This window comes from Acipenser ruthenus, chromosome 40, assembly GCF_902713425.1.
Source record: "Acipenser ruthenus chromosome 40, fAciRut3.2 maternal haplotype, whole genome shotgun sequence".
Classification (NCBI taxonomy): domain Eukaryota; kingdom Metazoa; phylum Chordata; class Actinopteri; order Acipenseriformes; family Acipenseridae; genus Acipenser; species Acipenser ruthenus.
The window spans coordinates 10,155,371-10,181,914 of NC_081228.1; the positions used below are offsets into that span (position 1 = coordinate 10,155,371).

The 26,544-nt window shown below is 37.4% G+C and overlaps 1 long non-coding RNA gene across 2 annotated transcripts; it reads left to right on the forward strand.

Annotated features, from left to right (window-relative positions):
* Positions 1–1,072: 1,072 nt before the first annotated feature.
* On the forward strand, positions 1,073–9,093 carry LOC117417140 (uncharacterized). Of its 2 annotated transcripts, none has more exons than XR_009311248.1 (4): positions 1,073–1,494; positions 3,329–3,737; positions 4,190–4,273; positions 6,110–9,093. It is a non-coding gene; the product is annotated as an uncharacterized LOC117417140 (long non-coding RNA). The 2 variants fall into 2 exon arrangements; XR_009311249.1 differs by having other exon boundaries at positions 3,329–3,728.
* The last annotated feature ends 17,451 nt before the right edge of the window (positions 9,094–26,544 follow it).

Below are 26,544 nucleotides of genomic sequence, written 5' to 3' on the forward strand. Positions count from 1 at the left end.
GAACTCCACGCTGCCTCAGCAGAGTGGGACTTTATGGTAAAGGAATACTGCAGCTACCAATCTCTGCTCTAATTGAGGAGTTTAAGTGCGCCAAAGTCTGACTGGAAATGACATTAGTAGATTCACGGGACAAATGCGTAAGGGAGGCAGCACCTGTGTTGAAAACTGGAAGAAAATGGACTGCAAAGAAAGCTGTGGAAGATGCTAAGGCTGCCCTTCGAATCGGAGCTATTATGGGGTGTTCAGCACGGAAAAGGAGGTTTTGGTCTCAGTTCAGCTCCTCCTACATTGCACAAGCCAACCCCAGCTCAACGGAGGAAGCTGGTAGTCAATGAGGTGCAAAAGCAGGAGGAAAGGATCAGGTGTGTTAAGGCCATTTCCCAGGCCAAGCAGGTGTCGTGGAAATTCTAATAAAAGGAAGAGAGACTGTGAGTTCCAAATACACAAGCCTTTATTTCTTAAGTTTGCAAACTGAAACACTCTCAACACACAGGGTGCTAGATAATCATCGAGCAGTGTTCTAACATACAAAAGCAGATTAGTTCCTTATATACCTTTAACACTAGTAAGTTACTAACATTATACATATACATTAGCCAATCATAACAGAACATTATTATTATTATTATTATTTATTTCTTAGCAGACGCCCTTATCCAGGGCGACTTACAATCGTAAGCAAAAACATTTCAAGCGTTACAATACAAGTAATACAATAAGAGCAAGAAATACAATAACTTTTGTTCAAGTAAAGTACAAGTTTGACAAACCACAATTCAATAATACAGCAGGTAATAGTGATAGTTACATCAGGATATGATTAAATAGTGATAGTTACATCAGGATGTGATTAAATACAAAGTCCTACAGGTTAAAAACTTGGCAGATTACAGTATTCTGAAGTACAGGATTAAATGCAGTAAAATAGGGGCTGATAACAGCAAAATAAAGCACATTTACATGAAGGGTGATAGTGTCCCAGGATACAAACAGAGGAGTTCTACAGGTGCTCTTTGAACAGCATAAGAGCATCCCATAATAGTGCGTAATTATGTCTACGTTGTCACTGGGACAAAAGCAAACTTAATCACAGGGTAGATGGTTGGGTGTTTGTGTGGAAAGTCACGTACACTCATCCTATTGTTCTATTTTAACAGCTACAGTTCCCTAAAACTGCAGTGTCTGGCAGTTTGCGGTTACTTCTTTTTACTAGACAACTAGACAATTCTTTATATAGTAATTGTTTTGCTAAAGTCTACATGGTAGAAAAAACAACAGGTCTTGGAAAAGTACAAGTAACTTGTACTTTTTCATTATGCAGGTAGCTAATACTCTGCCATGTGCCATTTTCTACTACACAGGGAGAATGGATGAGATGGAGAGTGTGGAACAACGCAAGGTCAGCTGGCAATCTTGCTGAGCGATACCAGCGAGTCCTGGAAAGATTGTGAACAGCATTTTTGACCTGAACACATAGGATCTCAAATCAAAAAGGTAGTTCAACTATAACAATAATTTATTCTGAGAAAACTACAAACGAGTATCAGCAAAGTGGCAGATTAAAAAATGAAGAAAAAAAAAACATTTCAGAGGACCTATTATAATATTTTCTACAGTGGTAGCTGGTTTCATAGACTGTGATTAGCACCAATCTCATTACCCATGTGAAACCAACCAAAACCAGCTGTCACTAATGGGCATGTGTGGTTTAATAATCTTGGGAATTACAGTAAGGCATTTTGGATTGTTTTAATTTAAGACCATATTCACCAAGCTTTGACTCCTGAATTGTTTTTACTGTTCACACTGTTAAAGAAAAAACAAAACAGTCTGTTACAGTTTAATGAATATCAGACAGGACCACCTTGTAAATGAGGCCTCAGTCTCAATGGGTGCATTCTCAGGTATTTAATTAAAACAGACTTGCCAACCAGGACCTAAATATTTACACTGTCAACAGGATAGTTTGGTTGTGAGTCTTAACGTCTCGGATATTGAAAGTTGACGTAAATTTGATCAACATCTCTTTCAGATTCTTTCTTTTTCCTTGAAGAACGTGTTGGCTTTTCTATGAAGTAAAATGTTGTCAGGACAAATGTTTTGTCCTTATCTTCCCATTTCCCCGACAATTTTCATCCAAAAGTCTTTACTGTTGAATAAAGGCCACCTTTTTTCTTTTATGTTATATTCTCCGCGTGCCTCTATTTGAACTTTTCCACAGTATTCCACCTGGGACTCATCCTCTTTTTTGTTTCCAAAATCCAAAGCATACTGCATTGCTTCTTTGAGTGCATGTTCAAGTGCTTCATCACTCCACACTTTGCGATCAAACAGAGACTTTGACTGGTTTGTGGTTCCATATTTTACAAAGTAAACTCCGAAGTGAGGTTCACTAAATACAAGGTGTATGGGTAAATGTGATTTACCGAGATGCGTGAAAAAGTTTGACATTTCATGTCCTCCGCTAATGATATCTCGACATTTCTTTGCATTTAAGATGTGTTTTAGAGCATCGTATGCTTCCAGTGTTATCTGAAACAAACCGCAAAAAGAAAAAAAGGGGGAGGAGGGTTAAATGTAATAAAATGTTGTAAACAATAATAATAATAATAATAATAATAATAATAATAATAATGTATTATGTTATTGTCTTCCTGCATGTCTGCTTGTTCTATATAGTCTCCCTTATAAATATTAACAAAAAGTCTATTGAAAAAAAGTGAGGGTTAAATATAATAAATGTTTCCAATGTCACAACAACAACAACAACAACATATTATTGTTGTTGTCATCCTGCATATCTGCTTATTTCATCAATATTTGGTAAGAGTTCCATATATTCTCCCTTATAAATATTAATTAAAAAGTCTATTGAAAATATTTGCAGTATAAATGGAGACATTACCAGAGTCCTCAAATCCCCATGGGATGTCCTAGGAATCAGACTGTAGAATCTCTTCATAAGGCATTTTGTACTTTTTGTGTGTGAATATTTAACCTGCTTTTCAATAATAAGCTGCTTCCCCCCCCCCCCCCCCCCCCCCCCCCCCCCCCAATATGGAAGCCTGTGGTGGCCTTTCCTCCATACATACAAGAATTAAAATTTACTACTGTTTGTAGTTTTTGTCGTAGAATTGTGCAGTAAAATGCAATTTTAAAATAAGGCTCCTTACCTGTGTAGGTGACATAGCAACTGCAACAATGAAAACATTATTTCATTGTCACAATGACATTGTCTATTTATTTGGTGCAGGGGCAGGGTCAGATTGATTACGTTATGTTGCCATACCCCCTTTTGATTGACTAATAGAGAATGATATTTTGCCAGAACAGATTTGCTGTTGTACTCCGAGGTAGAGACGTAGACTAAAACCACTAGATGAAATGGGTTTAGAGTTTCTACAGAATGCTGAATGCAGCTGGGATGAAGAAGGGGAGATTGATTTTCACGATGAGTGGAAAAAGATTCCTCGTGCCGTTGCTGTTTTTTTGTACAGCTTCAATAAGACCTCAGCCGAAACGTTCCTAAAACCATCTTCAAGAAGAAACCGATTTTTCTTACGATTATGGTGCAGGGGTCATATTCCCCAAGGATCAGAGCACTGGACAAAATAATCTGATCTTGTTTGCAGATGAAGGATTATTTGAAAACACAATAAAAAAAGAAAACTTTCTTCAATTTGTTAATGACTGCTGGAAGAAATATCTGAACAAAGAAGAGAGAAACGGTGAGCGAGGTGAATGCCAAATATGTATTTACATTGTATTCAGTCTAGGATAGACAGTGTAGATTGAGCATTTTATTAATAGAAGAAAAAAAACATGTATACAGTATTATAAACTAAAACCACGCATTCACTGCATGTCAGACATGCTTGTTTACTATTCTGTATTATAAATATTATAATATGTATTTAATATAGCACCTTCCACAATAAAAATTGCCGCAAAGCGCTTCACGTGAATAAAAATCATTGACAAACATTAATAACACAAAGCAAGAAATACAAAAGCAAAAACACATAGAACGACAAAAACAAGGCAGGAGTATAGTATAATAAATCTTAGATTGTACATAACCCATCACGGCTGTAAAAAATACAGAATCAGCGCTACAAAGATGATCCCGTTTCCCTAGCTAGTAACACTTCTTATGCACTGGATTGTGATTAACATTGTTTCTAATCAGATAACCTGGATGTACTGAAAGTACCAAACAAAGGCAGTCCAAGGGTAAAGACCACAAAGAGAAAAGCGGTTCTTGGACCTCCTTGTAAGTATGTTTAGATTTTGACTCATTTATATGTCTGTGAACCAGATGCAAGGCATGTTGAAAGATGGAAGCTATTGAAGCTCTGGTTTTTTAATATAACATGTTTAAGATTCTTACACATTGCTGTGGAAGAAAGCACTGAGGGAGCACTTTGTTAATTTAATTTACGTAAAACTTCAAATAATCGCCTGTCTCCAATATGCGCTGCGTCTGCTGGCAACTATTGTAAATAAACGTCGGAGGTGTTTAATTGAAGTTTTACGGTAATACATATTCTCCTACAGTAGGAGAATAATGCAGTACACCCAATTCTGCACGGTCTCCTACTGTCAGCATTAAACAAAGTCATTTAAGAAAACAATGAATAGATTTTACTATTTTTGTTAGTTGTGTCCAGTTCGAGTTTGGTTCTGTGAGAGTATTTCACTGTCCAGATTTCCACAGTGATTTTTTTTTTTTTTTTTTTTTTTTAACTGACGTCGCAACAACTCTGAAGCCGTTAAAATAACAGTATATAATAACACAATAATAGTTTAAAAATTAAACATCGGTGTATTTATTGCAGATCATACAACTAATGTTCTTTATATTGTCATCTAGTCAAAACATGTTAAATGTACAAAAAGCCAGATTTAAAAAATAGATCAGCTATTACCATTTAAACACATGGTATACACATAATCAGAATGGTTAAACAAATAATCCATACAACTGTTTATTTTATTTTTGAATGATGTTTATACATTACTCTGTTATTAACCTGTAGAGTTAGGGGAGACCGGGGCTGGTTGTCACACTTTTTACTCTTTATTATTTTCCTCAATCTGGTGACATGCTGCGAGGTTCTGTTCCTCGCAATATTGAAGAATAACTCTTCACGTACAAATTGATGTTTTTTTTTTTATTTCAGCATAAATTTATAAAATATGTTATTTAGACGATTGAAAATGCGCCGGTCACCTGTTACAACCTGCCCCATACTGGGGTTGGGTGTCACAACATATGTTACTTTTACAGTAGGCAATAATGCAACATTTTTAAAAAAAAATAAAGTTTCTGCTGTCTACAATGACAAAGTTGTATTTTTTACTTTATGTGAACATAAAGTACAGACCTCTATATATTTGAAATGTTGCCCCATGCTACAAAATAATACCACAGCCTCCACAGAACCAGAGGACAAACAGTAAATGATTTAAATAAGCATTATATGGTGACATATCCCACATTTTGATGAAAAAAAGTAGAAATAAAAATATAAGACTTCTTCCTATAGGATTTGCATGTGATAACCACACCCAAAACTATGTGACAGCCTGCCCCAACCAGACTTTACATGATAATTTAATTATCTCAGGACTACTGGAGAACCTACCTAATGGTGTTTTTTTTTATTGTTGGGGTGTGTTTAGTTAAAATTGGTAGGGCTTTCTCCCAAAATAAATATGGGTGTAACGCTGAACTTGGACACTAGCCATTTTATATTACAACAAGGTACTGTACATTAAGATAGGAAAATTGCATTCCTATTTTTAATGTACTGTTAAAGTCTGCTACACAGTAAGTGTTATTCATAAGTTGGCTCAGTGAAGTAACTTGAAATAAGAGATTATTTCAATGGTACTCAATAATAAATATTTTTAAAACAGTACGATATAAAAACTACAAGGGACCTAGAAGTACTTTTAACCAAATAGTCTTCATTCACTTGATAAAACTTCATTAAATGTTTGAGATGCACTTTTGTTAGGCTTCTTTTAGATGTCTGAACTGTGTTCCATGCATTGCTATTGTTATTGCTACTATTATAATGATTATCTTCTCTCTTGTCCACAGCGAAGAAAATCTGTACAGCAAGTGGACCTCGTTCTACATTAGAGTCCTGCGCAGGTCCGATTTTTACAACCAACTTCCGACCCACTTTCGCTACTACATGACCGACCCGAACCCGCCGCAACACAGTCTTCTTACCCGCGACCCGACCCGCTTTAATAAGACCTGCAACCCGACCCAAACCCGCAAGTGTTTGTCCTTTACCTACTGCCTGCATCAACGGACTCTCTCACGCTCTCACATTCACACACAGATATCTACCATTCTCCACAGATTCAGTTTACACAAGGCTATACAGTGTGGTAGCCTTCTCTAGTGGTCTAAAATATATTTTAACATTAACTACCTCTACTTACTTTACTATAAAATACCAGTCTCTCTCTTTCGTGCTAGCAATTGAAAGGGAGCTGCACCTGTGCTTTCACAGAGATTTTTGTGGCTGTCGTTTACAAAGACATAATGACAGGTTTTACAAGCAATGAATCCGTTCATGCGTTTATTATTCGCTATGATTCTGAAATAATTCCACACTTGTGATTTAGCTCTCGAGCTAGTATCCACTACATGATATATACCTTGCGCTATCTTTTGTTTTACCTCGTTCACAAACATTTTTAATATCACCAAGCAGACGTGATAAAAGGAACTTGCGACGTATCAAACAAGCAAGAACAACACTGCTTAGTCCTCCCCAACCGGCTCCTGCTTTAGTGCTGGAAATACCGGTACAGTTACCGTCTAGTACATTATTTGGGAACGAGTTACAAACAAGTACGTTGAAAGGACAGAACTTGATGATTAGGGTGATTCAAATTCAGACCCGATTTTTTTTTTTTCACCCGCACTCGAACCGCAAACCGCAAAAAAGTTCATTCTGACCCGAACCCGACCCGCTTTTGCCGATGCAGGACTCCATTCTACGTTACAATGTACGGCTAAATTCTGCTATAATTTTTTTTTTGAATACACATCACTTTATTGTTTATTACGGTGATGTTTGTAATGATATATTGATATTGTATGTATATAAAGACAAATATATTTCCTTGCTGTGTGCATTTTTTTCTATTCCTATTCCTTGCAGTACTTTACACTTTTCTCTATTAAATGTTATTTGCCATGTGTCTGCCCAGTTCTGAATGCTGTCTAGATCATTTTTAATGTATTACTTATATATATATATACTTATATATTTATTGAAGTTAAATAGTTCATTCTTTTCTGTTGAGTTCCGCTGGCATAATCGTGTTCAGTCTATTTATCCAGTTACTTTCTTTTATTCTTCTATATGTCGCATTGTCTAATTTTAGCTGTTCTAATACTACAAACTTTACATCATTTATGTGTATTGTTTTAAAGTAATATAACCACTGTCAACTGATTAAAGCAGGCATGTAAGAATAATGGTCGCGGTGTCAGTATTTCTGCATGTAGTAATAATAATAATAATAATGTAGTGTTAACAACAAACAGAAGACACAGCTCATGGTACGTGACTTTTCAGAAGCAGACTTGAACTTATGACACTTCGTGGGCTGTAGCCTGCTAGCCCCATGACCACAAAAGTGTGTGTTTTTCTAGTTCATACTTCCTCATTTAAAGCAGACACACAGAATTTACAAGCGGACTTACATGTAGACTTTAAAGTGAGACTGGGGAAAGGAATGTGTACAATGAAATTGATATCTATAAAATACTTGCACAATATATTGGTGTCCTGTTACTTTTTAATGTTTCAGTAAGTTTAGGTAAAGCATTCACGAAATAGGTTTGACTGTTTAATATAATGTAACAATAATATGTTCTAACTCATTGTCAGACATTATTATGTCAGGACTGCCCAGTCCCTGACCACATTCCGGCGCCTCCTTAAGACTCACCTCTTTAAACAGCACCTGTAGAACTCCTCTGTTTGTATCCTGGGACACTATCACCCTTCATGTAAATGTGCTTTATTTTGGTCTTATCTGCCCCCTATTTTACTGCATTTAATCCTGTACTTCAGAATACTGTAATCTGCCAAGTTTTTAACCTGTAGTACTTTGTATTTAATCACATCCTGATGTAACTATCACTATTTAATCACATCCTGATGTAACTATCACTATTTAATCATATCCTGATATAACTATCACTATTACCTGCTGTATTATTGAATTGTGGTTTGTCAAACTTGTACTTTGCTTGAACAAAAGTTATTGTATTTCTTGCTCTTATTGTATTACTTGTATTGTAACGCTTGAAATGTTTTTGCTTATGATTGTAAGTCGCCCTGGAAAAGGGCGTCTGCTAAGAAATAAATAATAATAATAATAATATTATTGATTTTAAAGTGCTTCATCTAGAACAGGGGTAGGCAACCCTGGTCCTGGAGGGCAACACTCCAGTTAGTTTTGTAGCTCACCCTAAATAACCAATATCTAAAGATTGGAAACACATTTAAGTTATTGATCAATTAGCAAAGTGACATATGTTTAATTATGGGAATGGTCCTTGAGGTATTCAGGTTTTTATTCCAAATGATCTTTAAGGGGCCTATTCTCAAAGGACTGAGACGGTATTTCCACAGGTGCAGAAGGGTTTACGCAGGGTCAGAGCTGCTATTCACATTCTGGAACGAGAGTGAGAAAAGCGGGCTCACATCTGGGGCAGCAGTGTGGAGTAGTGGTTAGGGCTCTGGACTCTTGACCGGAGGGTTGTGGGTTCAATCCCCAGTGGGGAACACTGCTGTTGTACCCTTGAGCAAGGTACTTTACCTAGATTGCTCCAGTAAAAACCCAACTGTATAAATGGGTAATTGTATGTAAAAATAATGTGATATCTGTATAATGTGAAATAATGTATAATGTGATATCTTGTAACAATTGTAAGTCGCCCTGGATAAGGGCGTCTGCGAAGAAATAAATAATAATAATAATAATAATCTGGAGCTCAGGTACACGTTTCAGGGCGCGCAGGATTCAAAGTGGCCGTGGTTTAGCTAAAAATAGGAATTCCCACAGATACACAGAAGATATTCTGAAATGGCAAAAGATGAGGAGACACCACGTGGAAATGTACTTAATAGGTTAAAACTAACAGGTCAATTAATACAAAAAAGGCACCAGACATTACATGTGTTTGTTCTGAGTTTGGTTTGCTGGCTGCTCTGCCCACATCATATACTTAAAAAAAGGCTACTAGGTCCTTTGATAAAAAAAAGTATTGAAAGTACTTAAACTAGTTCTAAAGAATAGTTTGCTGACATTTTCCTTTTTTTGGATTACCTGAAGTACATTTTGGTTGTTTTTTGTTGGAGTTGTTCTGGTTTTTGCTTTGGGTGGGCCGGATTCTCCACACCTGGTGAGATCTGGCCAATCTTTTTTTTCTGACTTTAGATTAATTATTTTTTTACTGTTTTCTTGTTTTCCAATTTTAAGAGCTGCAGCAACTTGGTAATTCTGTTCGGGACTGTGTATATACAGTGCCATGAAAAAGTATTTGCCCCCTGTCTGATTTAATGCATTTTTGCACATTTTTCACATTGTATTTGGTCAGATTTGTTTGTGGGATGCAGTAGTATAGAGGGAGTCTGAGAAAAAAAATTACACCAAAAGTTACCCTTACCATCAGAGTGAAGTTATCAGCACACAGGTTCTAGAGGCACATCATGCCACAAACAAAAGAAATTCCTGAAGACCTCCAGGAAAAAAGTTGTTGATGCCTATCAGTCTGGAAAGGGTTACAAAGCCATTTCTAAGGCTCTGGGGCTCCACCAAACCACAGTCAGAGCCATATTTTCCAAATGGAGAAAGTTTGGGACAGTAGTGAATCTTCCCAGGAGTGGCCGTCCTGCCAAAATCTCTCCAAGAGCAAGGCGTAAAATCGTCCAGGAAATCACAAAGAACCCTAGAACAACATCCAGGGATATGCAGGTCTCTCTCACCTCGGCTAAGGTCAGTGTTCATGACTCCACCATCAGAAAGACACTGGGCAAAAATGGGATTCATGGCAGAGTAGCAAGGCGGAAACCATTGCTCACTAAGAAGAACATGAATGCTTGTCTCAAGTTTGCCAAAAAGCACCTAGATGATCCTCAAGAGTTCTGGAACAATGTTCTATGGACAGATGAGTTAAATGTGGAACTTTCTGGCCGACATGGGCCCCCGTTATGTCTGGCGAAAACCAAACACTGCATTCCACAGTAAGAACCTCATACCAACGGTCAAGCATGGTGGTGGTAGTGTCATGGTGCAGCTGGGTCATGCAGCAAGACAATGATCCGAAACACACAAGCAAGTCTACATCAGAATGGTTGAAGAACAAGAAATTTTAAGTTTTGGAATGGCCTAGTCAAAGTCCAGACCTAAACCCCATTGAGATGTTGAATCTAGCAGTTTATGCTCGAAAACCCACAATGTCACTGAGTTGAAGCAGTTCTGCATGAAAGAGTGGGCCTTAAATTCCTCCACGGCGCTGTGAGAGACTGATCAATAACTACAGGAAGCGTTTGGTTGCAGTTATTGCTGCTAAAGGTGGCGATTACTTTTTCACATGGGGGCATTGGGTGTTGCATAACTTTCTTTAATAAATAAATTAAATAAGTATCAAAATGTTGTATTACTTGTTCACTGAGGGTCCCTTTTATCTAATATTAGATTTTGGTTGAAGATCTGATAACATTCAGTGTCAAATATGCAAAAAATCAGACGGGGGCAAATACTTTTTCATGGCACTAATTATATATATATATATATATATATATATATATATATATATATATATATATATATATATATATATATGAGAGTGAAAGAAAGAGATATATATACACACACACACACATCGTATTACTTCAATCTGGCACCACGGCGTTTATTTTAAATTGATCAAAATGAACATCTCACAGGAGAAGGTAGCACAGTTTGTTAACATTTACAGCTCATCTCTCAGATATCGGAGAGATGGACGAGACGGACATGCCGGGTGAGTCCACAGTCGGGTTTTGTGGGGTTAAGCAAGTACCCATTGGCTGATGGCCGCAAGCTTCCACCGTTTGTTGTCTTTAAATGGAAACGCATGCCAGCAGAGCTGAGGGATGCTCCGGGAGTGACAACTGAATTTTCTCAGAATGGATGGATGACTCCTTACAAGGAAATCGTGGATTCAACATGTTTGGGGAAGGTTTAGCTTTCAAACAAGACTTCTTGTATGGGATGCATATCGAGGTCATCTAATGGAGGAGGTATGTGAAACTCTCCAGGAGGCAAAAACTAAAAAAGCTTGCATTCCTGGTGGCTGTACAAAGTTGGTCCAGCCAGCTGATGTTTCTTGGAATGCTCCATTTAAATCAAAGTATTTTGAACTCTATAAGGAGTGGCTACAACTACCTGAGCGTGCACACGATTTAACAGCACACAGAAATCCCCGAGCTCCTACACGGCTTCATGGTGGAGTGGATAAAAAACCAGCATGGGAAATGTAGTGCCGCGACATCATTGTGAAATCATTTGAAACTTGTGGAATACCGACTGCTGACCCGGATCTAATGCACTGTACAAAGAGTGGAGGAATAGCAGAAGCTGCACGGGAGCTCATACTTATGAATACCAGCACACCTGATGGCTATAGAAATGAAGATGAGGAAAATGAGGAGCAGGAGGAGGACGATACACATGAAGTTGTGTTTGAATAGATGAGGACACATAGCAGTATCAGTAGCTTATTGTGGACCGGTCCATGTTTGTTTTGAGTTCCAGTTTGCAATATTTAAGTTTATTTATTTATTAATTTTCTAAAACAATTACCTGCATTTCAGAAAAGGAAAAAAAAACGTAAACAAGAACAGTCCTACTACAATAGCAGGTGCAGTTTACATTGCCTCTGGGTTTTTCATCGCTTCAGATCAATTCCACATTTTTTAAATCCTTTGATGGAAATGTCCGGCCTACTTTCAATGTTTTCAAGCAAATTGGCTTCATCACTGCCACTCTCATATACAATTTGGCATCTGGCACATTATTTCCCTCGTCCAGTGCTTATTTAACTTGTTCTGCACACCAGTCTGCCAGAGGGCGGGATCGCTACGAGCACTGTAGGCAACCCTCTGATTGGCGATCCAATCAAAACCTCCAATAAAGCCCAAATAAATTCTGTCCATTATACAGTATAACCTAGGTTAAGATGTAACAATCTTTAACCCTCTAATGCCCCAACCCCCCAGGTAATAGTCCATGCCCCCAGTTTAAAAACCACTGGGCTATAGGGTTAACTTCTCAACTTCTTAACTTCAAGATTCAGTCTTGTTCAGCAGTAACCTGGCAAAGTAAGCACTGAATCACAAAACATACAAATATTCCCCTTTTATGAATATAATTTATTTTCATTCAGTGCAGTACTTGTACATTAGGGCAAGTTCCATCTCTCTGCCAATCACTTTTACTGGGGTTCCAAATCCTGCTTCAGTTTGAATAAACACACGTCACAAATGCTCATACCTTACAGACTCTCAAACAGGTCATCCCCACTCTGGACATACTAGCAATGGACTGTGATGGGCAGATGTTATTTCGGATGATTAAGAATGAACATACATTGAATGCTGATGAGGAACAGCGACCCATATTTTTGATTAGATGCTGGTTGATATTTGCTTTTGCAGCTGATGTGGCTGCCTCTATTTTGAATTAATGAGCAGTGCTGAATTGTCAAGGAAGACCTGCTCTGGACACCACAGTGTACAGACGTGAAGAAAACCAATGCCTGATACAAGTAGTCCGCCCATAGTTAGGTTCAGTTGAAAATTAGTTGGTTGAACTGGGGTGTCACTGATGGAGTTGGCAGAGACTGAAATCTGGAAACTAGAAAGAGCATCAGCTGCATTATTATAAATGCCCGGTATCTGGCACACTTGGATTAGAAAGTTATTTATTTGATACTGAAATCCATATTAACTGCCGCAGTGATTCCATAATAACCGGTGAACTGGAAGAGCCTTTATTGATAATATGAACTGCAGATAATGTTTTCGCAAAAGAAAAGTTTTGGTTTCTTTGACCAAAGATGACCCCATAAATGTCCGACCAATCTTGACTGAAAGGGGTTGAGGAAATCCTATTTTAGTTCAGAAATTGTTGAGAAAAGTACTCCAGCCAGTGGCATAGGATGATCTAGTTGAAGGGTGACAGTAGATGCCATATATCCTGGGCTGAATCCAAGAGATTACAAAAAGGAGAGATTTAGTTGAATAGATGATTTGACTGCAGCGCTTCCAGAGGAGTTGGATGAGCTGCAGACTGTAATGGAAGCTGGATATCTATATTCGAGCTAAAGCATCGTCCGTGTTATTGTGAGTACCGGGAAAGCGATGTCTTGAATAATAACGATTGGAGACTGAAATCCAAATTAGACGACAGAGAGGTTCCATGACCAGTGACAAAGAGGACCGGTCAAGAGGGCTGAAGAGGGATAAATTATACAAATGTTGAGGCTGCTTTAGGGCAGATCACTACAAAGTGTGTGGTGGAGAGTATCCCTGCAGGCGTTTGCTCTGAGGCTGCTGCAAGTCGTAGATTTGCTGCAAAACCTGTTCAACTGAATGGGAACAGTCTATGAATGCTTTATCCATTGCGAGGTAAGATGCTGTTTTTCAATTGTAGAAATAGTTCTTCCATATCTGCTGGCAGTTCTGCATATTAATTACTAGCCTCTTAAAAGTACAATTTTCAAACCAACCTCCAGGTAATAAAATTATTTAATTAGAAAATACAGGGCTTTCTTACGCAATGACATAGATAGTTTAAAAAAACACGTACAACTTGTTACGATTAAGCAAGAGGAGTGAGTGTATTTTTTGGAGTCAACAGTATAGGCCGAGACATATAAGGTGTAATAAGATTCAAATGTATTCCTTTACTGATCAAATGAAATGCTGTCACTTCTTTACTTACGAAAGGAATACTATGTAATCTTCTTTACCCTGTGTAAAATGCACAGAGGAGTTTTCAGATCGTCAGGAGAAGCTTTCTCATTATCATTGATTGGTACTGAAAAACTGCACAGACAATTAGCAAACACAAAAGTAGGCATTTTATGGAAACATAGGCCCTACCTTAACTATGGACAAATAAAATTTACAAAATGATAAATTCGTTTAAAGATAAACAACCTTTTAAAACTGATGAAACTGCAATTTTATCGACAAACAGTAATGCATTTAGCTGTTATTTAACAGAACAACCTGTAAATTAATGCTAAATAATTCTATCTATTTAATAGCTGTATCTGAGTTAATTAAAATTTTTAAATAGAAACAATGTTTAACTTTAACAAATGTATATGAATTGTGATTTAACACATCTTAATTTATACAAGCTACATTTGGAAGTAAATATTGTGTTCCATCAACTGGGAAACAGCTTCTATAGCTGCGAGTGAAAACAGTTTTCTTTCTGATAGATAGATATGTTACAAAGTCTAAACTGTAGAATTTAACACTAACGGCTTTACTTTCAAAAGGCACAATAACCACTTAACATGGATCGGCCCATTTTTCCCTGTGCATCTAAAAACTGCTCATTCAAACTATCCAGTGAAAATAATACTGTAATTACTTTAAACATGGAAAAAATGCTGTACGTTTGTATAGAGAAACTCATAATTTATTATTGGCTAATTGTAGCAACAATAGACTGTGTCTTATTCACTCCGTTCCAAGCGTGAGTTTATTAATGCATTAGGTTTAAACAATGTATATTCAGCAGCATATCGATTGTCATCACGGAAAATACACTCACAAGTTTCCGCGTGATTGAGTCAGCGTTAAGCCCAGGAATTATTTTGGTGGGATTTCCCACACCACAGGGGGAAAAATGGAGACAAAGTGAAACCAAAACTATTAAAAAAAACAGTCATTAAAACATAAAAACCTAATAACAGTAAGCACAAGCGTGGGTATACATCTTTATGTGTGATATGTTTTTGACATTCAACTTAAGTGAAAAAAAAAAACAGAAGCAGAATTCCATGCTTACCAGGAGTGGTTTTCAATGTGTCCGTTACATTCCAAACCAGCACATGTGCTGCTGAAGTTCAGGACTGACCTGCGCTTCGGTAGTATAATTATAGTGGTAAACTTTACCTTGCTACCCTATTTACGAAAGGGCGGTAAGTTACAATTCTAAACTCCTGGAACTGTGAATATTTTTGTTTTTCGTGGTACAGATATTAAAATGAAATTAATAAATGCATTATTTTGTATCATTGTCATGCATTTGTCGTGCGAATTATTTTGATGTGCTATTAGTTATGTTAAAATGTGTTATCTTTTCATAACAATTGAAAAGGAATGTGTATGACCCCTTAGTCTATCAATATTGAAACCATATGGATTATTCTCGTTATACACGTGTATGACAATCAAACTATCTTAATGTTAAAAGTGGATTTAAAACAAACATGCATGCAAAATAAATACAACCAAGCTTCATCTGCAGGGCTACTCACCCCGGCTTAATTATTATTTACTGAACCCTAATTAATCACTGTTTAAAGTTTAGCATAGAAAAATGCATTGCAAACTTAATGCTGCGTATTGAAGCAGTGAAGTATGGTAGAAACGACATTTAACCATTTGTCACTGACTTTTACCACAATTATAACTAAAAATGTTCAAACAAATCAAATCTTTTTCCCCCCACACCAGAAACAGGGTTCAAAATGAATACGGGTCAGTCTGTTGGTAATGAAAAGTGCAGATTCACCAGGTAAAAAAAAAAAAAAAAAAAAAATCACTGAATTAAATTAATTTTAATATAAAAAAATGTACAAATTGTATTTCAATTTATTTTTAAAAAAAGTACTTGTGGTATAAACTGAATTTTGGTATAAATTGTGCTCTGAAAAAAATAGTTAGCAATAAATACACCACAAATAATTCATAAAACAATGTTTATTTGCACAAAACAAAAACACAGCATAGTAATATGATGAAAAACAGTTAATGTATTATTCTCACAATAACAGGTAATACAAGTTATCTGTTACTATTTCTAAATAACTTTTTTCCTGTACCAGCTGAAATGCAAGAAAGTGACATAATCATAGCACCCTTGATTGCAAAGAGCAAGTTCCAGCTACATCAATAATGCCGTAATGTGTGTGTGATTTAAGAATGGAATTACAGAGGTAGTTCATCTCTAACAATCATGCGTTCTGAGATAAAGAGTCAGGTAATTAGTTACTCAGTAAAGTGGCTGGGTTACAAAATTAACAACAATTTTAAAAGCTGAAATGGCAATTAACAGCAAGATTTTCAGGACCTATTATAATATTTTCTACAGCGATAGCTGGTTTCTTCGACTGTGATTAGCACCAATCTCAGACTACCTCATATTACCCATGTCAAACCAACTGAAACCAGCTGTCACTAAAGAGGCATGTGTGCAGTTTAATACGGTTTTTGGCTTTAAAAAAAAAAATGACAATAAGGCAGGCGTTTTGGTTTGTTGTGTAATTTAAAGCCATATTCACCAAGCTTTCATTCCTGAATTGTTTTTAAATGAAAACAATTTAGTATTTACTGTTCACACAGTTAAAGCAAAAAAAACAATTTAAATGAATCTCAGACTGTTTCTGGGACTCTGTTGTAAATGAGGCCTCTGTCTCAATGGGTAGGCCTAAATCTCCTGCTTAAATAAACAAACTGTTTTTAATTAATCAAAACAGACTTGCCACAGGGACCTAAACATTTACATTGTCAACTCTTGGCTATTTAAAGTTGATATAAATTTGATCAACATCTCTTTCAGATTCTTTCTTTTTCCTTGAAGAACGTGTTGGCGTTTCTACGAAGTAAAATGTTGTCAGGACAAATGTTTTGTCATTATCCACCCAATTCCCGACAATTATCATCCAAAAGTCTTTATGGTTGGGAAAAGGCCACCTTTTTTCTTTTATGTTATATTCTCCGCGTGCCTCTATTTTAACTTTTCCACAGTATTCCACCTGGGACTCATCCTCTTTTTTGATTCCAAAATCCAAAGCATACTTCATTGCTTCTTTGAGTGCATGTTCAAGTGTTTCATCACTCCACACTTTGCGATCAAACAGAGACTTTGACTGGTTTGTGATTCCATATTTTACAAAGTAAACTCCGAAGTGAGGTTCACTAAATACAAGGTGTATGGGTAATTGTGATTCACCGAGATGCGTGAAAAAGTTTGACATTTCATGTCCTCCGCTAATGATATCTCGACATTTCTTTGCATTTAAGATGTGTTTTAGAGCATCGCATGCTTCCAGTGTTATCTGAAACAAACCGCAAAAAGAAAAAAAGGGGGAGGAGGGTTAAAATGTACCGTAATAAAATAAAACTAAATAAATAATATGTAATGTTTAAATAAGAAATTATAATTATTATTGTTGTTGTCTTCCTGCATGTCAGATTGTTCCATATATTCTCCCTTATAAATATTAACTAAACCATTTGCAGTAAAATTCCCCAAATCTCCAAGGGATGCCCTAGAAATCAGACTATTGAATCTCTACACAAGGCATTTTTACCTTTTTATATATGAATATTTAACCAGCTGCTCAAAAATAAGCTTGCTTTCTTAACAGTTTTTTTTTATATGGTGGCCTATTCTCCATACATACAAGAAAGAGCAATATAATTATAATGTATTACTTTGTAGTTTTTGCCATTTGATACTGCAGTAAAATGCAATGTTTTTAAATAAGGCTTTTCTGTATCCTTACCTGTCTAGGTGACATTGAAAGTGCAATCTGAAACCAAATGATGACACAGAATGAAGGAGGTTACTGCAGAACCCTTTTACTGACGAGTCAGAGACAGAATGAAAGAAAGACATGTTGTGAAGCACGGGTTTCCTCTTCTAGGTAGAGACAGGGCTTATTTAGGTTAAACCACAGAAGAACATGGTTTAAAGTTTCTACAGAAAGTTGAATGCACCTGTTTTTTTTTTGTACCGCTTCAGTGCGACCTCAGCTGAGATGTTTCTAAAAATCTTCAAGAAACAGATTTTTCTTACGAATACGGTGCAGGGGTCATATTCCCCAAGGAGCAGAGCACTGAACAAAATAATCTGCTTTTATTTGCAGATGAAGGATTGTTTGAAAACACAATAAAAAAAGACTTTCTTCAATTTGTTAATGACTGCTGGAAGAAATACCTGAACAAACAAGAGAGAAACGGTGAATGAGGAGAATGGCAAATAAACTTTACGTATGGGATATGCCTGCACATTGTATTCAGTCTAGGATAGGCAGTTGAGATTGAGCATTTTATTCACAGAATAAATATATATATTAAAAAAGGTACCTTTCGGCACTTATTTTCAGGACCATGAAACCGGTAAAAAAAACCAAAAAACTAAAAAAAAAAACCCTCCTGCCCATGTTACACACTATAAACTGGAAAAAATCAGTATACATAAACAACTTGAACAGTATGTAATATTAACAGTACTTAACATAAAACACATTATATTCGCAGCTTGTGACACTAATTAACTCGCCGGAAACTAAAGCCTGGCCAAATGGAGGAATAGTGGAAAACAAATGCTTTGTACATCCAACTTAAAAAAACTAAACGTCCAACCTACAAACATGACAGCTCTTTTTTCACCAACACAGTTTTAAAATGAATAGTCTGATTTAATTGTAGTAAATGCACATGTATTTTCCAAGCTGGCAACAGACACTACTTACCGTAACCCTGGTTCCCTGAAATTGAAGACGACCACCAAGAACTTTACGTATGGGATATGCCTGCCTATTGGTAGGTATTTTCTGAAAAAAAGTCATAATACCACAGTAGTGACATCAAAGTGATAATTGCTCTAGAGGAAAATATACTTGAACTTTGACCCATTCGACTCCGAGACAATCACTTTCAATTCAAAAAACACAAAATGTCTAATTTTCAATCAACCCCACAGTACAGTTATTGTTGATTTGTTAAGGTAAAATCAGGCTGCACTTTAAAAATAGTAATTTAGATTTCCTTCGTGTGCTGGGCTGTGTTGAATTGGGAGGCTGATTAGAAACGTGCGTTAGGTATACGGCTCCAGGCCGACAGGAGAGTATAAATTTGGCAATCAGTGTCTTAGAACGCCAGCCAAGTGCCAGCCGTCTAAGGGCAACAAGTCTGAGTTGTGGCAGTCGGAGCGAGGACAGGTGGAGGGAGGACCTTTTCCCAATCCCTCCCAATGGCTACTAGAGGCCTCATTCCTTCCTTGACACCGAACGTCTGGATCCCCTGGACACAGCGGGCTCACTTGTTCTCTCCCAGAATGAACACTGGTAAGTACCTGCTGCACATACCCTTACTAACTGCTTCTCCCCCAACACTGCCTGCTACAAACTTGAAAATCTTCTTTTTAAAATGTCATTCCCTGACTAACAAATCTCTGCTTCTCAGTGAACTTATAACTGATACTAATCTTGATCTTTTCTGTCTCGCTGAAACCTGGCACTCTGTAAACGACATGCACTCGCTGCATCTAGCCACCCCAAAGGGCTATTCCCTCTTTGACAAACCTTGCCTCACTGGCGGAGGCAGGGGCACTGCTGTTATTGCTAATTCTGTGCTCACTTCCTCAGTTCTTTCTTTTCCTGCCTTTTCTTAATCTGAGCATCTCGCCATCAAGCTCCCCTCTCCCATGTCCCTCACCCTTGCTGTTATCTACCGTCCACCTAAGAGCAACTCTGTTTTTATTGCCGAGTTTTCAGAATTTCCCTCGTCTGCACTTCTACTGACAAAATCCTACTCCTAGGTGACTTCCACATTCATGTTGACTTGTCTTCCTCCCTCCTTCAACACGCTTCTGGACTGTCTTCGACTGTCTGTCAACGTCCCCACTCACACCCGAGGACACACCCTGGATCTGCTCGTCACCAGGGGCCTCAATGTCTCCAGTCTCTGCCTCCAGATTTCTCTCTGACCATTTCCTAAATCACTGTTAATATTAATCTCCCTGCTCCTTCCTCCACTACTGTTGTCTCCTCTTCTGTCCCAAGAATCTGCTGAATCCTCTGAAACTCTCAGAATGTGTCTCTGCATCCCCTCTAACTGGTACTCTCCCGTCCTCAGTTGATGATGCAGTGACCCTCTACAACGCCACCCTTACTCATATCATTGACACTGTTTCCCCGCTTACAACCAGAACCGTCAAGAGAGATCGAAACCGCCCTGTCTAACTGTTCACAGAGAGATCTGGACCAACCATCTCGCGAGCTACAGGCGTGCGCTTGCCATGGCCAGGGTGAAATACTTCTCTGAAATCATAGCTATGGGACTCGGTAAACTCAATGTTCTCTTTAAGACCATTGACCAAATCCTACATCCAGCCACCAACAGATCCAACTCCCGTCCATCCTCCTCTCTTACCTGTCATGATTTCTTCTCTTACTTTCGGAACAAAATCAACAACATCTATTCTATGCTCGCCCACCACAAACCCAGTCTACTACTTGACCACCTTGACGCTCCTCTGGTTGCTCCTCCTGCTGCTCCTCCTGCCCTCTCCTCCTTCTCCCCTCTCTCCATTGCTGATGTTTCTGGCTTACTGTTGAAATCAACTACTGATTGTCATAATCACAGGGGTGAGGTAATCAATGGGAGGTATGTGCGGGCAGACATTTTGTAGGGGTTGTGTCCTCACACAAAATGGACGAACACTGGGAGGAATGTGATGAGGTGCTAATGGGTTGTTAATGGGGCAATCAAACCCCAGCCACATGTATTTAAAGGACAGCTAAAACATCATTAAGAGAGTGTGCGTTTGGAGGCGAGACAGCTTTTGCTGGATCGGTTTGAGAGAAGGAGAACATAGGAAATATTGAATACCTGTGCATGACTTGGATTGTTTGGACTACTCTGCCGGCGGTGAGACCCTGTTTGTATGATAACCTGCTTTGTGTACTGAACTTTGCGACCCAACTCAACAACTCATCTGCCTGGGACCAGGGAGACAATAAACCAACAGGCACTGTCCTGATTAACTGTGATACCAGTGTGTGTTGCTTCTGTTCTCTGACCGAAGTGTGCTTAAAATTAGACTTTATAGATCAATAATGTGTCGCAATATATTAAATGCAAAAGAGATAGACAGATAGATATTAGTGCTAAAACGTTTCTTGCTCTTATGTTAACTTTTTTTTTGCCAGTATTTTCTAAAACAAAATATCATTTCTTTAATAGACTGTTTTTAGGTCATTTATTTTAATTGAAATGAATGGGTAGAAACTTTGAATTTAAAAACGTAAACAAATCAAGTGCAGAGACATCATGTTCATTCAGTAATTGTAAAAATAATTGTGTTATGTGCACCATGTCTGCCAACTTTTTTTTTCTTCTTTCAATCAGAGCGTGCACATTAAACAATTTGACATCACTGGAATGGCGAAGAAGGGCGCTAGGACCAGAAATACGATCGTTACGGTTTTCCGTGCAAGTGTCGAATAAAATGTCACTGTGAGTAAAAACTAAAATTGCCTCTAGCGAGCGAGCTTGTCATGTGAGTAAAAAACTTCTTAAAAAGGTTGACTTAAACCGTTTTACACAGCGCTTGTCACATTTTCTTATTCACATAAGTTTTACCGAGCTTAAAAATTGGATGGAAAAATGCCGCCACGTGGTTTTATCCGCTGACTTCAGCAAAAACGAACTGTTGGCTACCCTCGTCTGAATCATCATTCTCGCTGTGTGAAGAGGTTAGACTACTGGGGCCGGTTGTACTAAAGGGATACGATCCTGGATCCAGGCTCAGATCTTGATCCGAGTTGTGTGGACTGAACGGAACGGATCAGTGTTCAATCTGAGCTCAAACCTGATCTTGCTTTTGAGCAGATTAAATTAACAAACAAGGTCTGATCCTATTTCGATCTTGCTTCAGACCACGATCAGAGTGGGATCAGAGCTTCATTGAACATTTTATAAAATGGAGAAATTAAATGTTTTTAGTTTTGAACAAAGGAATTAACAAAATAATGTAATTCCTGCATTTAAAACTCGGTTCTGATCCAGTCTGATCCTGCTGTGCTGTTGATGGTTGCGAATTAAACAAATGAAACTGTAATATATAAAACACTGGAGATGTTTGACAGACACCATCAAAATACGTAAAGGAAACTCTTTTTACAATGGCTAAAGCAATCTTTAAATAAGCACACTGTATTTAGATAACTGATCGACATAACGGTAATTTAACACACACTTCAAATATTTGCAGGATTTCACAAAAATATTTCCCTCAGATTATTATATGAAAACGGAGATAATTTAACGTTTTAGAAAACATTAACATTATCTAAGTAACGGTGCATTTAAAAGTAGCCAAATACTACATTAAGGAAATATCACTGTATAGAAAACACTCAGGTCAGGTCCATAATATATCATGGCCTAATACTGTAGACCTGACTGAGTGACGAAGCCTCATAACTAAATATTATAACACAGTTGACAAAGTCATACTGCCGTTATCATTTTAAATCGATTACAATTAAATCATTGGCTTTTTTAAAAAAAATGTTTTGGTCAATTCCTTTTTTTTTCTTAATGAGCTTACCTTCTCCGACAACCTCGATCTCCTCGATCTAGTGGCAGCTTTCATCAGCTCTTGATTCAATTTGCTCAAAATGTGTTCATAATTTGCCCTGAACCAATGCTGCAGCAGCTGTTTGGTGGCTAATTTACCGCTGTAAAGAATACAGCATTGTGAGTGTATATGTCAAAATACACACGACCGTGAATGCTAACATTTATTATAAACTTTTTAGAAGTCAAAAAAAAAAAAAAAGATATAACGTACTCAATCTGTTTATAGAAGCGTTGGATTTTGAAATTATAAATGTAGTAGTTGTTTCTAATAGGTTCCTGTATGGACGGGATTTATGTAGTTTTAAATTAAATGTACTTAATATTCTGACATTCAGAATCTTTAAACGCTGCGCCATGAATATTCGCTTCTCATTGGTCAGTTTCCCTAGTTAAGGCATGCGCAGCGCCAGAATCGGATCAGAGGAGCCTGCTTATGATTCGTTTAGTACAACGCCTTCTGAAAATCCATCTCCGGTTGTACTAACGAGATCAAAAAAACAGGATCGGATCCAGGCTCACTGGAGCTGGATCATGAAAAGGCGTTATACTAAATGGATCAGGGTCCGGCTCCACTGATCCGATTTTTAAGCAGCGCGTGTGGTAACTAAGGTGGTAATGACACAGTGACGGTGTTTTTTGCGTGCGAGCAGACTAAACAAAATGTCAAGAAGGAGGAGGCGTTAGCTGTAGCATATAGGGAAAAAGATGAAATTATAGCCGATAGAATGAATCAAAATATAACCACTTACTTAAAACACAAAAAGAAATGGCGGGGCGAGGGGGGCAATCGCCTTCACTGTTCCTATATTTAGCAGTTTCTTTTTGCAGGCTTTTATGCAGGTGACCATCTCCCAATTGGCAATAAACAAAACAATTAATAGGGAGAGGGCCACCTTCTGCACAAGGTTTTTTAATGTGGATGGGGCTTCCCATCCACGCAGCAACACCATACAAAAACAATACGGCTACGCCATCACATAATTTAAATAAATACAAATAAACAATAACAGGGCTTTGGCAGCCATATTTACACATAAATCATAACAACAATAAATCTATTGGGTAACGTTGGTATATAAAATTTGTATAGAAATACTGGGATAATGCATTAACTGAAGCATATAGTGAATTTCACTCATTCTATTTCACAATTTATATATTAAACATTATTCCTTTATTGTTTCAATTTACAAACCTTGGACAAAACAGGACTCTTGGCGAAATCAAAACTAAGTTAAAAAAAAAAATTAAAACAGCAATGTAAGCATTATGTTTGTTAATTTAATTACGTACCCGGTCTTAATCTATACCGTCTTCTTACTTCTTCCTCGCCGAAAACCTCAAGAGGGTTTTGCCTTTAAAAACCTGACCTATACGTGTCTGAATTACATTTAGTTCCTCCAATTTTTCAAAAGTGGGATCAAGTTCTGATCCTACTCAAAAGCAAGATCAGGTTTGAGCTTTTGATCAAGATCTGAGCCCGGATCGGAACCCTTTAGTACAATTGGCCCCTGGTGCCAATGTAATTTCTTCCAAAAAAATATTTAGGCTACATTGATAGTTGAATAGGCCTACTGTATATGATGCAAAGTTTAACAAAGTATATTTTATCCTGAAAATTTTAAGAAAAAAAAGACAATGGAGTACTCATATTTAAGATGAATGCTACCTGTTGCATAGGTATGATAGCGATATAAAGTATTTTACTTTCACAGCTATTTGTTTAATAGAAGAAAAACACCTTGACAAAAACACATGTTTGTCCTTCAACAAGAGAGACATGTCTGGGCTCAAATTACTAGGGATCCCTTTAAGTTTTTCCAAATAGTTTTATTTCCAAATTTCCTTTAACACATTTTAAGCCGACAGGTATCACTTAAAACAGTAAGGAACATGTTAATTGTAGGACGACATGTCCTGCCTGCCAGTTTTTCAGTACCAATCAATAATGAGACAGCATCTTCCAACAATCTGAAAACTTCTCTGTGCATTTTAAATAGGCTAATGCTTATATAAAAAAAGGAGGATTAAATAGTATTCCTTTCGTAAGTGACAACATTTCATTTTTCAGAAAAGGAATAGGAGTTAATATTATTACACCTTGATCCATGTCTCAGCCTGTAGTGTTGACTCCAAAAAATAAACTCCAGCCAAGAAATTAAGTAAAATGCGTTATGTACTTTTTCATGATCATTGATTGGTACCTAAAAATGGAATAGGCAGGACATTTCATCATGCAATTAACACATTTTAACATGTTCTTTTCTGTTTTAACTGACTTATGGAAACTATAATAAGATCCAAAATGGAAAAAGACCTATATGGTAACAATATCCTGGGAGACAGCCAGCATGGTTTTAGAAAAGGGAGATCGTGTCTAACTAACCTACTTGACTTTTTTGAGGATGCAACATTGAAAATGGATAATTGCAAAGCATACGACATGGTTTATTTAGATTTCCAGAAAGCTTTTGACAAAGTCCCGCATAAAAGATTAATTCTCAAACTGAACGCAGTAGGGATTCAAGGAAATGCATGCACATGGATTAGGGAGTGGTTAACATGTAGAAAACAGAAAGTACAGATTAGAGGAGAAACCTCAAAATGGAATGAGGTAACCAGTGGAGTACCACATGGATCAGTATTAGGTCCTCTGCTATTCCTAATCTACATTAATGATTTAGATTCTGGTATAGCAAGCAAACTCGTTAAATTTGCAGACGACACAAAAATAGGAGGAGTGGCAAACACTGTTGAGGCAGCAAAGGTCATTCAAAATGATCTAGACAGCATTCAGAACTGGGAAGACACATGGCTAATGAAATTTAATAGAGAAAAGTGTAAAGTATTGCATGCGGGTAATAAAAATGTGCATTATAAATATCATATGGGAGATAGTGAAATTGAAAAAGACCTAGGAGTTTATGTTGACTCAGAAATGTCTTCATCTAGACAATGTGGGGAAGCTATAAAACAGGCTAACAAGATGCTCGGATATATTGTGAGAAGTGTTGAATTTAAATCAAGGGAAGTAATGTTAAAACTCTACAATGCATTAGTAAGACCTCACCTAGAATATTGTGTTCAGTTCTGGTCACCTCGTTACAAAAAGGATATTGCTGCTCTAGAAAGAGTGCAAAGAAGAGCAACCAGAATTATCCCAGGTTTAAAAGGCATGTCGTATGCAGACAGGCTAAAAGAATTGAATCTATTCAGTCTTGAACAAAGAAGACTATGCGGCGATCTGATTCAAACATTCAAAATCCTAAAAGGTATAGACAATGTCAACCCGGGGGACTTCTTTGACTTGAAAAAAGAAAAAAGGACCAGGGATCATAAATGGAGATTAGATAAAGGGGCATTCAGAACAGAAAATAGGAGGTACTTTTTTACACAGAGAATTGAGGGTCTGGAACCAACTCCCCAGTAATGTTGTTGAAGCTGACACCCTGGGATCCTTCAAGAAGCTGCTTGATGAGATTCTGGGATCAATAAGCTACTAACAACCAAACGAGCAAGATGGGCTGAATGGCCTCCTCTCGTTTGTAAACTGTCTTATGTTCTTATGTTCTTATGATGCCCGACAGCTTACAGCATGTTAAAGGGGAAAATTGGAAATACAACTATTTGGAGAAACTTACAGGGTTTGACTACGTGGATTACTAATTTACCATACTTACAACTACTTCAGGGAAATTCCTGTTTCTGCAATCAGGGCAGCTGCTTCCAGGCTAATTAATCAGTCAACTCAGAAATAAACACCATAACCAAACTGGTTGTGTTTTAATCTTCCTTCTATGGTGGTGAGTAGGGTTGCCACCTGGCCCCATAATTC